At 39.2% G+C, this 12,443-nt stretch overlaps 1 long non-coding RNA gene across 1 annotated transcript in view; it reads right to left on the bottom strand.

The window, feature by feature from the left end:
* LOC108303846 overlaps positions 1-11,159 on the bottom strand; it is a 17,092-nt gene extending 5,933 nt beyond the window's left edge. The window contains exon 1 of the long non-coding RNA XR_001824993.2: positions 10,680-11,159. This is a non-coding gene — a long non-coding RNA (uncharacterized LOC108303846). The remainder of the gene's footprint in view (positions 1-10,679) is intronic.
* Positions 11,160-12,443: the final 1,284 nt, after the last annotated feature.

The raw sequence follows: 12,443 nt of genomic DNA, 5'->3' as shown, positions 1-12,443 counted from the left end.
CACTCTGTCATCCAGGCTGGAGTGCAATGGCGTGATCTCGGCTCACTGCAACTTCCCCCTCCCAGGTTCAAGTGATTCTCCTGCCTCAGCCTCCTGAGTAGCTGGGATTACAGGTGCATGCCACCACACCTGGAAAATTTTTTTGTATTTTAGTAGAGATGGGGTTTCACCATGTTGCCCAGACTGGCCTTGAACTCCTGAGCTCAGGCTATCCACTGGCCTCGGTCTCCCAAAGTGCTAGGATTATAGGCATGAGCCACCATGCCCAGTCATGTTTGTTTGTTTCTTACTGATTTGTTTGAGTTTGTTGTAGATCCTGGATATTAGTCCTTTGTCAGATGTATAGATTGTGAAGATTTTCTCCTACTCTGTGGGTTGTCTGTTTACTCTGCTGACTGTTCCTTTTGCCATGCAAAAGCTCCTTAGTTTTATTAGGTCCCAGTTATTTATCTTTGTTTTTATTGCATTTGCTTTTGGGTTATCGGTCATGAAATCCTTGCCTAAGCCAATGTCTGGAAGGTTTTTTCCAATGTTATCTTCCAGAATTTTTATAGTTCCGGGTCTTAGGTTGAAGTTCTTAATCCATCTTTTGTTGATTTTGTGTAAGGTGAGAGATGAGAATCCAGTTTCATTCTCCTACATGTGGCTAGCCAATTATCCCAGCACCATTTGTTGAAAACGGTGTCCTTTCCCCACTTTATGTTTTTCTTTGCTTTGTTGATGATAAGTTGGCTGTATTTGGCTTGATTTCTGTGTTCTTTATTCTGTTCCAATGGTCTATGTGCCTATTTTTGTACCAGTATCATACTGTTTTGGTGACTATGGCCTTATAGCATAGTTTGAAAACAGGTAGTGTGATGCCTCCAGATTTCTTCTTTTTGTTTAGTCTTGCTTTGCCTATGTGGGCTGTTTTTTGGTTCCATATGAATTTTAGAATTGCTTTTTTCTAATTCTGTGAAGAATGGTGGTGGTATTTTGATGGGGATTGCATTTAACTGATAGATTGATTTTGACCGTATGGTCACTTTCACAATATTGATTCTCCCCACATAAGCATGGGATGTGTTTCCATTTGTTCATGTCATCTGTGATCTCTTTCAGCAGTGTTTTAGTTTTCCTTATAGAGGTCTTTCAACTCTTTGGCTAGGTATATTCCTAAAAATTATATTTTACTTTTTGCAGCTATTATAAAAGAGGTTGAGTTCTTGATTTGATTCTCCGCTTGGTCGTTGTTGTGTCGAAGAGCTACTGATTTGTGTACATTAATGTTGTATCTGGAAACTTTGCTGAATTCTTTTATCAGGTCTAGGAGCTTTCTGGAGAAGTCCTCAGGGTGTTCAAAGTAAATGATCATATCATCAGTAAATAGTGACAGTTTGACTTCCTCTTTACTGATTTAGATGTCCCTTATTTCTTTCTTTTGTCTGATTGCTCTGGCTAGGACTTCCAGTACTATGTTGAAGAGGAGTGGTGAGAGCGGTCATCCTTGTCTTGTTCCAGTTCTCAGAGAGAATGCTGTTGTATTAGACCAAGTGTAGAAAGTTATCACCAAGACAAAAGTATGCCAGATTGCAGGGTCATTTATTATGCCGGCGACCACAGAGGACTCACGTCTCTCCAAACTGTGGTGCCAAAAGGAGGGTGCCACGATTTTTTATACCCGAAAAACCACCTTGGGAGTGGGGGTGAGGGGTGGGGATGGGGATGAAAAGGTTTCGGACATTCCAAGGGCTAGGGGATTCTGTGATTCACCTCCTGGGTGGAGACGAGGGCGGGAGTCTCCGGACATTCCAAGGGCCAGGGGACTTTTGTCATTCTGTTTGTTACTTCAGTGGTTTACAGAAGTCAAGATATACATTTGTTTACACATCGTCTGGGTGGTGGTAGAAGTCACAGATTTTAGCAGTTACTGATAAGAAAAGGTAAGCAGCTTTACATAGTTTTATAGAACAAACTAGCAGTTCTATTTACAGAGGCCAAGGACAGTAGTTATTGTGAGGAGAATGGGGCAGCCATTTCAACTTATTTAAAAAACAGTTTTGCTCAGGTTCTGGCTCTAGGCCAGCACAATATCACAATGCTTTAAATGTTTTTCTATTCAGTATTATATTGGCTGTGGGTTTCTCATAGATGGCTTTTATTACATTAAGATATGTCCCTTGTATCCCGATTTTGCTGAAGGTTTTGATCAAAAAGTGATGCTGGATTTTGTTGAATTTTTTTTCAGCATCTATTGAGATGGTCATGTGATTTTTGTTTTTAATTCTGTTTATGTGGTGTATCCCATTTATTGACTTGTATTTGTTAATCCATCCCTGCATCTCTGGTATGAGACCCACTTGATCATGGTGGATTATCTTTTGATATGTTGTTGGATTGGGTTAGCCAGTATTTTGTTAAGGATTTTAGCATCTATGTTTATCAAGGATGTTGGTCTGTAGTTTTCTTTTTTGGTTGTGTCCTTTTTTTGTTTTGATATTAGGGTGATGCTGGCTTCAAAGAATAAATTAGGGAGGGTTCCTTCTTTCTCTACCTTGTGGAATACTGTCAAAAGGATTGGTGCCAATTCTTCTTTGAATGTCTGGTAGAATTCTGCTGTGAATCTGTCTGATCCTGGGACTTTTTTGTTGGTAATTTTAAAATTACCATTCCAATTTCACTCCTTGTTATTGGGTGTCTAGTTCTTTCTGATTTAAGCTAGGATGGTTGTATTTTCCCAGGAATTTATCCATCTCTTCTAGGTTTTCTAGTTTATGTGTATAAAGGTGTTCATAGTAGACTTGAATGATATTTTGTATTTCAGTGGTGTCAATTGTAATATCTCCTGTTTCATTTCTTTGTGAGGTTATTTGGATCTTCTTTCTTCTTTTCTTGGTTAATCTTGCCAATGGTTTATCAATTTTATTTATCTTTTCAAAGAACCAGCTTTTTGTTTCATTTATCTTTTGTATTTTTTTGTTTATTTGTTTTAGTTTAATTTAGTTCTGATCTGATCTTGGTTATTTCCTTTCTGTCCTGGGTTTGGGTTTGGTTTCTTCCTGTTTCTCTAGTTCCTTGGGGTATGAGCTCAGAGTGTCTGTGCTCTTTTAGTCTTTTTGATGAAGGTTTTTAGGGCTATGAACTTTCCTTTTAGCATCACCTTTGCTGTATCCCTGAGGCTTTGATAGGTTTATGATTGTTGTTCAGTTCTAAGAATTTTAAAATTTCCATCTTGATTTCATTTTTGACCCAAAGCTCATTCAGGAGAAGATTATTTAATTTCCATCTATTTGCGTGGTTTTGAAAGTTCCTGTTAGAGTTGGTGTCCAGTTTTATTCCACCGTGATCTGAGAGAATGCTTGATATAATTCTTAAATTTATTGAGACTCTGAGAGAGTGCTTGGTATAATTTGAATTTTCTTAAATTTATTGAGGCTCATTTTATGGCCTATCATATGATCTGTCTTGGAGAATGTTACATGTACTGTTGAATAGAATGTGTTTTCTGTGGTTATTGGATGAAATGTTCTGTATATATCTGTTAAGCCCATTTGTTCCAAGGTATAGTTTAAATCCATTCCTTGTTGACCTTCTGTCTTGATGACCTGCCTAGTGCCATCAGTAGAGTCCCCACTATTATTGTGTTGCTGTCTATTTCATTTCTTAAGTCTATTAGTAATTGTTTTATAAATTTGGGAGCACCAGTGTTAGGTGGATACATGTTTAGGATTGTGATATTTTCCTTTTGGACAAGGCCTTGTACCATTATGTAGTGTCCCTCTTTGTTTCTTTCAACTGCTGTTGCTTTAAGGTTTGTTTTGTTTGATACAAGAATAGCTAACCCTGCTTGCTTTTGGTGTCTATTTGCATGAAATGCCTTTTCCCACCTCTTTACTTTAAGTTTATATGAGTCCTTATGTGTAAGTTGAGTCTCCTGAAGGCAGCAGATAGTTGGTTGGTGAGTTCTTATCCATTCTGTGGTTCTGTATCTTTTAAGTGGAGCATTTAGGCCATTTGCACTCAATATTAGGATTGAAACCTGCCCCAGGCTACCCGCCACCCAGCTGTAAAAGACAAGGTCTTCATTCTTCCCCTGCTTGTGGAGTCTGCATACTAGATTTTTGCCCTCCCTTTTCACCCCTTTCAAGTTGTTACAAAGTTCATCTAGAGAGTTCCTTCTCCCTATGGAGTTTTACCTCTGGCCACCCCACCAAAGGATCCCTGTGGTGCCAGGCAGGAATGGGCTGCTTGGGGACCCAGGGAGCTCCTAGGGCCTTACTGCTACTTCCTTTACTTCTTCCTTTATTTTGCTCAGCTCTCTAACTTGACACAGCTCCAGGTAAAGTCGGAAAGTTTTCCCGCAAACAGATTTTTAGCTTCTCTGGTGGGGTGTGTGTGTTCAGGAGAGGAGGGTCTCCTTTTCCCACTTCCCCAGTTGGGGCACTCACAGTTTTGGGGGGCTTTCCTGGGTTCTGCAAGAGTAGTTCTCTTCCTTCAGAGGGTCTGTGAGTCCTCTTGGGATTGCTGGTTTGTTCTTGCAGTTGATTTGGACCTAAAATTCATAATGTGAGCCCCCACACATTGCTCTGTCCAGAGCTGCAGTCTAGTCCTGCCTCTTGTCTGCCATGATGATTGCTATCTCCAGTCCATCATTGATGAGCACCTGGGTTGAGTCCATGTGTTTGCTATTGGGAAGTGGGCACTGGTGAACATACTAGTGCATGCAAAAATTTGTTTTCCTTTGGGTATATTCCCAGTAATGGGAGTGCTGGGTCAAATAGTAGTTTTTTTAAGTTCTTTGAGAAATCTCCAAACTGCTTTCTGCAATCAGCCCTCTCTTTAAATAGCTTGGTTTGTGTTTGCTATTTAGTTTACATATTAAATCCCCTTCATATTTATTTACATGTAAATAGTTGACAAAATATTTCACTTAGAGAATAGAGTGAATAGGAGATGAGGAAGCAGAGATTACAAATGGCAACAATTTGTGTATGTCTAAAATTGGTAATACATTGGTTTTAAATGTTTTTTATTTCTTATGAAAATAAATGTTACACATATATTCCTGAAACATACCCCATTCCGCAACATATTTTTATATTTCAAGGTTAAGAAATACAACTCTATATCACAACTTTAATGGCTACATAGAATTCTATATTTGAGGATATTTCATGGTTTATTTGAATTGATTCTAAAAATTTTAAGCAATAAATAATGCTATGATAAACATTTTTGTGCAGTCATATGTAAACAACTATGTGGTTCTATTTTTTTCAAGCATATAATCAAACCTGGAATAGCTGAATCATTGGGTATGACATATTTTAGGTTTTTGGTACAAACTGACATTCACTTATAAAAGGAAGGCTGCATAAGAAGAAAAAAAATACAAAACAAGATGTTCAGTACTTCACATATTTTAGCATTTAACAGCTTGGAACAACACATCTCTTTGCTGGTCTTCTAAATGTTAAGATCACATTTCAAACACACTTATTTAATTAGGCTTGGCCATCACTCTGTTGTAAGTGGTTACTCACATAATTATTAGACTATTAATAAAAGCAAGCACAAATAGAAAAAGAGAAAGGGAATAGTCTTCAAGGTTAACTGAATATTTGAAATGTCAATGCAGTGTCAAAATTTGCTGCATTGTTTGGACATAGTCAAAAGTATCTTTCTCTCTATACTTTTGAAATCCCTATTACCCTGGCATCCAGTACTTTTATTTTTTAAAATTTATTTTTATTAATTTATTTTTGAGATGGCATCTGGCTCTCTCGCCAAGGCTGGAGAGCAGTGGCACAATCTCAGCTCACTGCTACCTTTGCCTCCTGGGTTCAGGTGATTCTCCTGCCTCAGCCTCCTGAGTAGCTGAGACTACAGGTGTGCACCACCATGTCTGGCTAATTTTGTATTTTTAGTAGAGGCAGGTTTTCACCATGTTGGCCAGGCTGGTCTTGAACTTTTCATGTCAGTTGATCCACCTGCCTTGGATTTCCAAAGTCCTGGGATTACAGGCATGAGCCACTGTGCCTGGCCCCAGTTACTGTTAAAACCTTATTATTCGAGTACATGTTGCAAGTGTATCCAGCTTCTATGCTGGTGCATAAACTGTAATTTGAAGTTTTAGTTCAACAAGTGAAGCAGAATGACTTATTCCATTTTTGTAAAGTAAATGTTACCAACCAGAACTATGCTTGGAAGAAAAATAGGGAAAGGATGTCAGGAACTCCTTTCCACCTGTTCCAAATAAGCTTATGTGTCTCCTATTTTGTAAATACCTTTGGCAGGAGATACTACCATTATTCTGCAATAAAGACGAAGCTTGAGTTCACTATGTATCAGTATGTGTATGTTTATGATTAAAATGTTTCCTGAGGTTATGACAGTGAGAAAAGAGAGTTGGCTGAGTGCTAGAAATATCACAGGGTTGACGAGGATGGCAGTCCCACCTGGAAAGGCTTTACAAGAGCTGAGGTTCTGGAGGCGGTCTCTGCAGAATTCATAGCTCTCAAGATAACTGCATTAGTCATCAGTGCAATCAGCCCTATTCTTTCTTCTGAGGTAGGAAAAGGGGTGCTGATGAGGCAAGATTCTGAACATTCATGGGCTCATGGTTGTATACTACTGCTTTAAGACGTCCTTTTAACTGAATTTGGCCACATGCCTTTGGACACCAGAAATTCATATCTTAATACATGTTGGAGTCAATACATGTTTAAACTGATATACTGTATCAGTTATATCAATATCGATTCTCCCTTATTGATCCTAGAATAATTTAAAAGAAAATGAAAAGACTAGACATAATTATGAACCACACATGACAGTAGATACACAATTAAGTAATAAATGTTTTACAAACTTAAGTAATATACAGACCCCTCTTTAAAGGAAAACAATTTTCTCATGGGCCATTTAGCATTTACTTAAGGTATTTTAATTGTAATATTAAAATGTATAAATATAAACTTGGTATGCATGCTTTATGCTTATACAGCTTACAAACAAAAACATACTTACAAATTAAATATAAACAAGGCTACAAAGCCAAAGAAGCTTAAAGCTAACAACATTTACTTAATGTGACACTGGATGTTTTTGCTAATATTAAGGCCCTCCTTGCTATGTGTATACAGCATGACATAGATTCTTTGGAATTCAGTGATCCATCTCATCATTCTTGACTGCCCATTGGAAAAGATGCACAGTCTTTATCCATGTCTTGAAACTCCTGTAAGCTCCAAGCGTAAGTTGGTGTGCTTGGGTGTACCTAATTAGGTACTGTTGCCCCAAAATCTGTACTCAGAGTTATACTAAATAAGCACAATTACCCAGGGTTAGGATAAGATTTATGGCATTTTTTAAGTTTAAAAAATAAAAGTGAGATCATAGACACTGCCCATGGCCTCTTTGGACCCTTCTATTTCTCCGCATTTCTGGAAACTCGTTTTAACTGCCTTCTAGAATTCTGTATCAGTCAGCAAAAATATTTATACCAAAGTTTGAGACAGACAATTTTCCTTCAGTTAGAAGTAATTATTTCTACCTTGCTTGTATGGGGAGGGGTCTCTAATACGCACCCAATCATGATAGTCCTTGGGCTTTGTCTCCTGTCCCGCTTGCCCACCAAGGCCTTAAAAATCTAAATTCTCCTTTGCTTAGTTTGACAAATGGCCTCAGCTGAAATCCAGTTTTAGTCCGCAGCTTGTTTCCTGAAAGATGGTCATGCCATGCTTCTGGAAATGGAAATTCCAAATCTGACCTTTGTAATTACGTGCTGTACGCCCATCCCCAATGCCTGATGCAAGCATTTCAGTAATGCTATTCTTTCTCCTCCAAGGCCAGGTGGATTTCTAGTTACACAGTAACAGTAATATGGAAGAGTAGACCTACCTAGTGAAAATTCAAAAAGACAACCTGGCTTCTGCTTTCCAAATTCTCATCCTCTAATGAAGGAATCATAGCCAGCACAAAAGCATAATAGAAATAAAAATGATAATAATATTAGAAACCCAAACATAGAATGTCACATGGCTGGGCATAAGGACATAAAAGATCAGTTCTATGATTGTAACATGGATACTTTCTCAGCTTTTTTTTTTTTTTCAACTTTAAGTTCAGAGGCACATGTGCATTTGTTACATAAGTAAACTTGACATGGGGGTTTGTTGTACAGATTATTTGATCATCCAGATATTAAGCCTAGTACCCACTAGTTATTTTTCCTGATCCTCTTCCTCCTCCCACTCTTCACTAGGCCCTGGTTATGTTGTTCCCCTCTCTGTGTCCATGTGTTCCCATCATTTAGCTCCTACTTATAAGTGAGAACATGCAGTATTTGGTTTTCTGTTTCTGTGTTAGTTTGCTAAGGATAATGGCCTCTAGCTACATCCATGTCCCTGCAAATGACATGATCTCATTCATTTTTATAGCTGCATGCTGCATGGTGTCTCTCAGCCTTTTTTTTAAGGCAGATTTTCACTCTTTTTGCCCAGGTTGGAATGCAGTGGTATGACTTTGGCTCACTGCAACCTCAACTTCCCGGGTTTAAGTGATTCTCCTGCCTCGGCCTCCCGAGTAGCTGGAATTACAGGCACCCACCACCATGCTCGGCTAATTTTGTATTTTTAGTAGAGATGGGGTTTCACCATGTTGGCCAGGCTGATCTCAAACTCCTGACCTCAGTGATTTGCCTGCCTTGGCCTTCCAAAGGCTGGGATTACAGGTGTGAGCCACCATGCCCAGACTTCTTTTGGCTTTTTAAGACAGCATTAAATGAAATGGGGCTCTTCTGACAATTTGTGACTACCAGTTGGCTCTCATGTTTCCATAGACAGCTAAGACATCTTGTCCTCACTCTTTAAAAAAGGGAGACCTGGCTCTGGCTCCCCTGAGTAAGCCACCTCCCTGGTCTCCAGAAGTTACAAAGTAAGAGGGCTGAGCATGATGTAGCATAATGGACCAGGTGATCTGGAGAGAAGGAGGCAGGAGTATGGAAATGAAGGAGAAAGTTGTGGCAGGGGTGAATGGTAGGAGAAGGGGAAGCTGAAGACAAAAGGAGGGGGCTGGTTGTTGTAGAACACTCTCAGGTGTAGCTGGACATCATCACATAGAGCAGTGTTCCTTAAATGTGCCCAGAGAGGAAGCATAATCACAAAAGTAAGAACTTGCATTTTCAGAGAGCTTTCCCTGGAAATTCTGATTCAGCAAGTCTAGAACAAGGGCTATGGAATCAGAATGTTTCTGTTTAACAAGTGATACCATGCTAAATAAAATGCAGCTTGTCTAAAAAAACAGATAAATAAGGGAGTCCCTGAATTATGTCTGACACACAACCCAATCCAGAGTTCATGGAATATTGGAGTGTAGAAAAAAAAGTAAACAAAAATCCAAAATATCTTAATTGTGTCCGTTTTGAGAGCATTAAGCCTGCCCTCAGTAGTTGTCCAGGCTTTTAAGAGTTAAGGTGAAGACAGGACATGACCGATGTACTCTGCAACCAAAGCTTTAGAAGGGGAACTGGGGAAGGAGGCGTGTCGCCTTATGCCACCTTGTGGCAAAGCTGAGTAGTTAATGAAGACCGGCTGGAAATCACGTGACTTGGGTCCTTCAACTAATATTCATGAAGTCATTTGAAAAAAAAATCACTTAAAATCTGAGTCTGTTTTCTTCTTTTAAAAAAGATTACTGTTTGCTTATGTTTTTGATACAGGCAATGAGACTTTAAAAGTGAAATAAAATATTAAGTATCCTTTTTGTCATTGCTAATGCTGTTTTCTCATTTATGAGTGAGGGAAAAACTTATTTTTCCAGGGATATTCCTTTTTCTCTTGATTAAGATGGCGAATAGAAGGTAGCAGGTCAGAAATGAATAGGGAATGTTCTCAATGAGAGCAGTCGCTGCCATCCTCCTCTTCATCTATTCTATTTTCTCAATTCTCTAGGGTGAGACAGGCTACTGGGAAGACGTCAGATGGCTGACCGAGGCTTTCAGAAAAGACAGATCTCACCAGTAGCTGTAGAATATGATTACCTACTATGATGGTTAATTTTATGTGTCAACTTTGCTGGGCCACTGTGCCCAAATAGTTGGTCAAACATTATTTTGGATGATTCTGTGAAGGTGTTTTTTGGATGAAATTAATATTTAAATTGGTAGACTAAAGCAGATTGCCCTCCACAATGTAGGTAGGCCTCATCCAATCAGTTGAGGGCCTTAACAGAACAAAGACTGACCTCCCCTGAGTAAGAAGGAATTCTGCTAGCAGATTGCCTTTAGACTCAAATTGCAATCTTTCCTGGGGCTCCAGTTTGCAAATTTGCCTTGTAGATTTTCGTTTATCCAGCCACCACAATCTTGTGAGCTAATTCCTTACAATGTCTCTCTCTCTTTCTCAAATCTCTTTCTATACACACACACACACACACACACACACACACACAGTTGATTTTATTTTCTAGAGAAATGTGACACCTGTGATGCTGTTAGATAATTGGAACTTTCGAGAAAGACATATCTCCCAGTTGCTAGAGAATACAGTTACCTACGTGGTGAGAACTGAAAGTTACTAGAAAAGTCTGCTCTCTTTTTAGAATCTTCTCTAGCACTCTCAAGTGTGGGTTGAAGTTAGGGGTGACCTAACTCAGTTGATGTGGCTCCATTTCCCTGAGATTCTCTTGGTTCTGCCCACCCCTGTGTGGTCACTCCATTCTCAAGGATGGTAGCAGGAAGGCTCCAACAGTTTCAGTCTCACACAAAAAATCTGGAAGATAAAAAACGTCTTCAGTTCTAGTATTCAAAGAAATTCACCCTGATTAAACTGTCCATTGCTGACTAGGACTCTGGCTTGGGTAATGGAACTTAATATTTAAAGCAATCCTTGGAGATTGGAGTTTTCCCTAAGATTTGTGGAATCAAAGGGGCTATATGGATACCTGAAAAAAAAATCCTGGTTCTCTTAAGGTGAGGGAAGGGGAATGGATGTGGGGTAGACACCAATAATGTCCACCCGACACTTACCTAGTACTGGCAATTGACTGATCACAATATAACACACAAGTGATGATACTCAAGTTAAACTAAACTAGTGGTAACAAACTAGTAAAGAATAGTGGGGATTATGATAAACAAGAATAACATGATCTATTAATAAAAGAGAAGCCACGCCAAGTGTGGTGGCTTATTGCTCGGCACGGTGGCTCATGCCTGTAATCCCAGTATTTTGGGAGGCCAAGGTGGGCGGATCACCTGAGGTCAGGAGTTTGAGACTAGGCTGGCCCACATGGTGAAACCCCATTTCTACTAAAAATACAAAAATTAGTTGGATGTGGTGGCATGCTCCTGTAATCCCTACTTGGGAGGCTGAAACATGAGAACTGCTTGAACATGTGAGGTGGAGGTTGCAGTGAGTGGAGATCGTGCCACTGCACTGCAGCCTGGGTGACAGAGTAAGACTCTGTCTCGGAAAAAAGAAAAAAAGAGAAGCTGCTACTCTGCTCTAGGCAATGTGACCAGGCAATAATATAACCCTTCTGTTGAAAGATTGTCAACATTTTCCAGAGAAATTGATGACTTGGATTTTTATGTAAAATAGACATATTTTAAATATTGGCAACTAAGTTCGTTTTTGTTCTTGTTTTTAACCACACAGGGCAGCCAATACTGTCTAAAATAAACAAAGCATAACTTTTGGCTAAATGCAGTCTGTGAACCTCTACTTTACAAGGTCTGGGCCAGTAAAACCATTACTTGCCATTCAGTGGATAAGAGCAGAGGAACCAAAGATGAGAGAATGTCATTGTCTCAAACAATGCTTTTCGGCAGGTGTCGCCACACACATGGTCTCAGGCTCCCACTTTACTGAATGAAATGAGAAGTCCATTTGGAGCCAGTTAACTCATTCCGAGATAGTCAAGGTGTTCTACTGCCAGGCACCATGAACACTTGTTTTCCTGGTGTTGACCGTCTTACTTCATTCACAGGTAAGTCCTAGCAGGTACAGGGAAAAAAGTCTTCACACTACCAGACATCCAGTGTAGATCAGGTTCTTTTTTCCCAAGATGCCTAAATTCTATTTTTTAAAAAAGATTTAGCAATCATTCTTCCGTTTCTGGACCCTTAGATGATGTCATTAGCTAGTTTATCATAGTTCTGCGAGGCATATAGCTTTTTATTGATAGTTTAGATTCATTACCATCCTATCATTAAAACGCATTTAGTTTAACTGAATGGAAAATAGCAGTTTGTCATAAACTTAAAAAAAAAAATCAATGCTAATTAGCTTAAAATAGACTAGTACTGAGATCAGCGACTAATTCATTTGCGTTTATCTTTTCCCTGGACAATTTCTTGTTCCAAAAAAAAAGCACAAGAGCAGTAGTTTGTCAATCCTGTTAACGAATTAGAATCTAGCAGGTGGAAATGTAGAGCTTGTGGGGAAGGGATGAGGGGAACG

Source organism: Cebus imitator, unplaced genomic scaffold (assembly GCF_001604975.1).
Source record: "Cebus imitator isolate Cc_AM_T3 unplaced genomic scaffold, Cebus_imitator-1.0 Scaffold51, whole genome shotgun sequence".
Classification (NCBI taxonomy): Eukaryota; Metazoa; Chordata; class Mammalia; order Primates; family Cebidae; genus Cebus; species Cebus imitator.
This window is presented reverse-complemented; position numbering and strand designations above follow the sequence as displayed.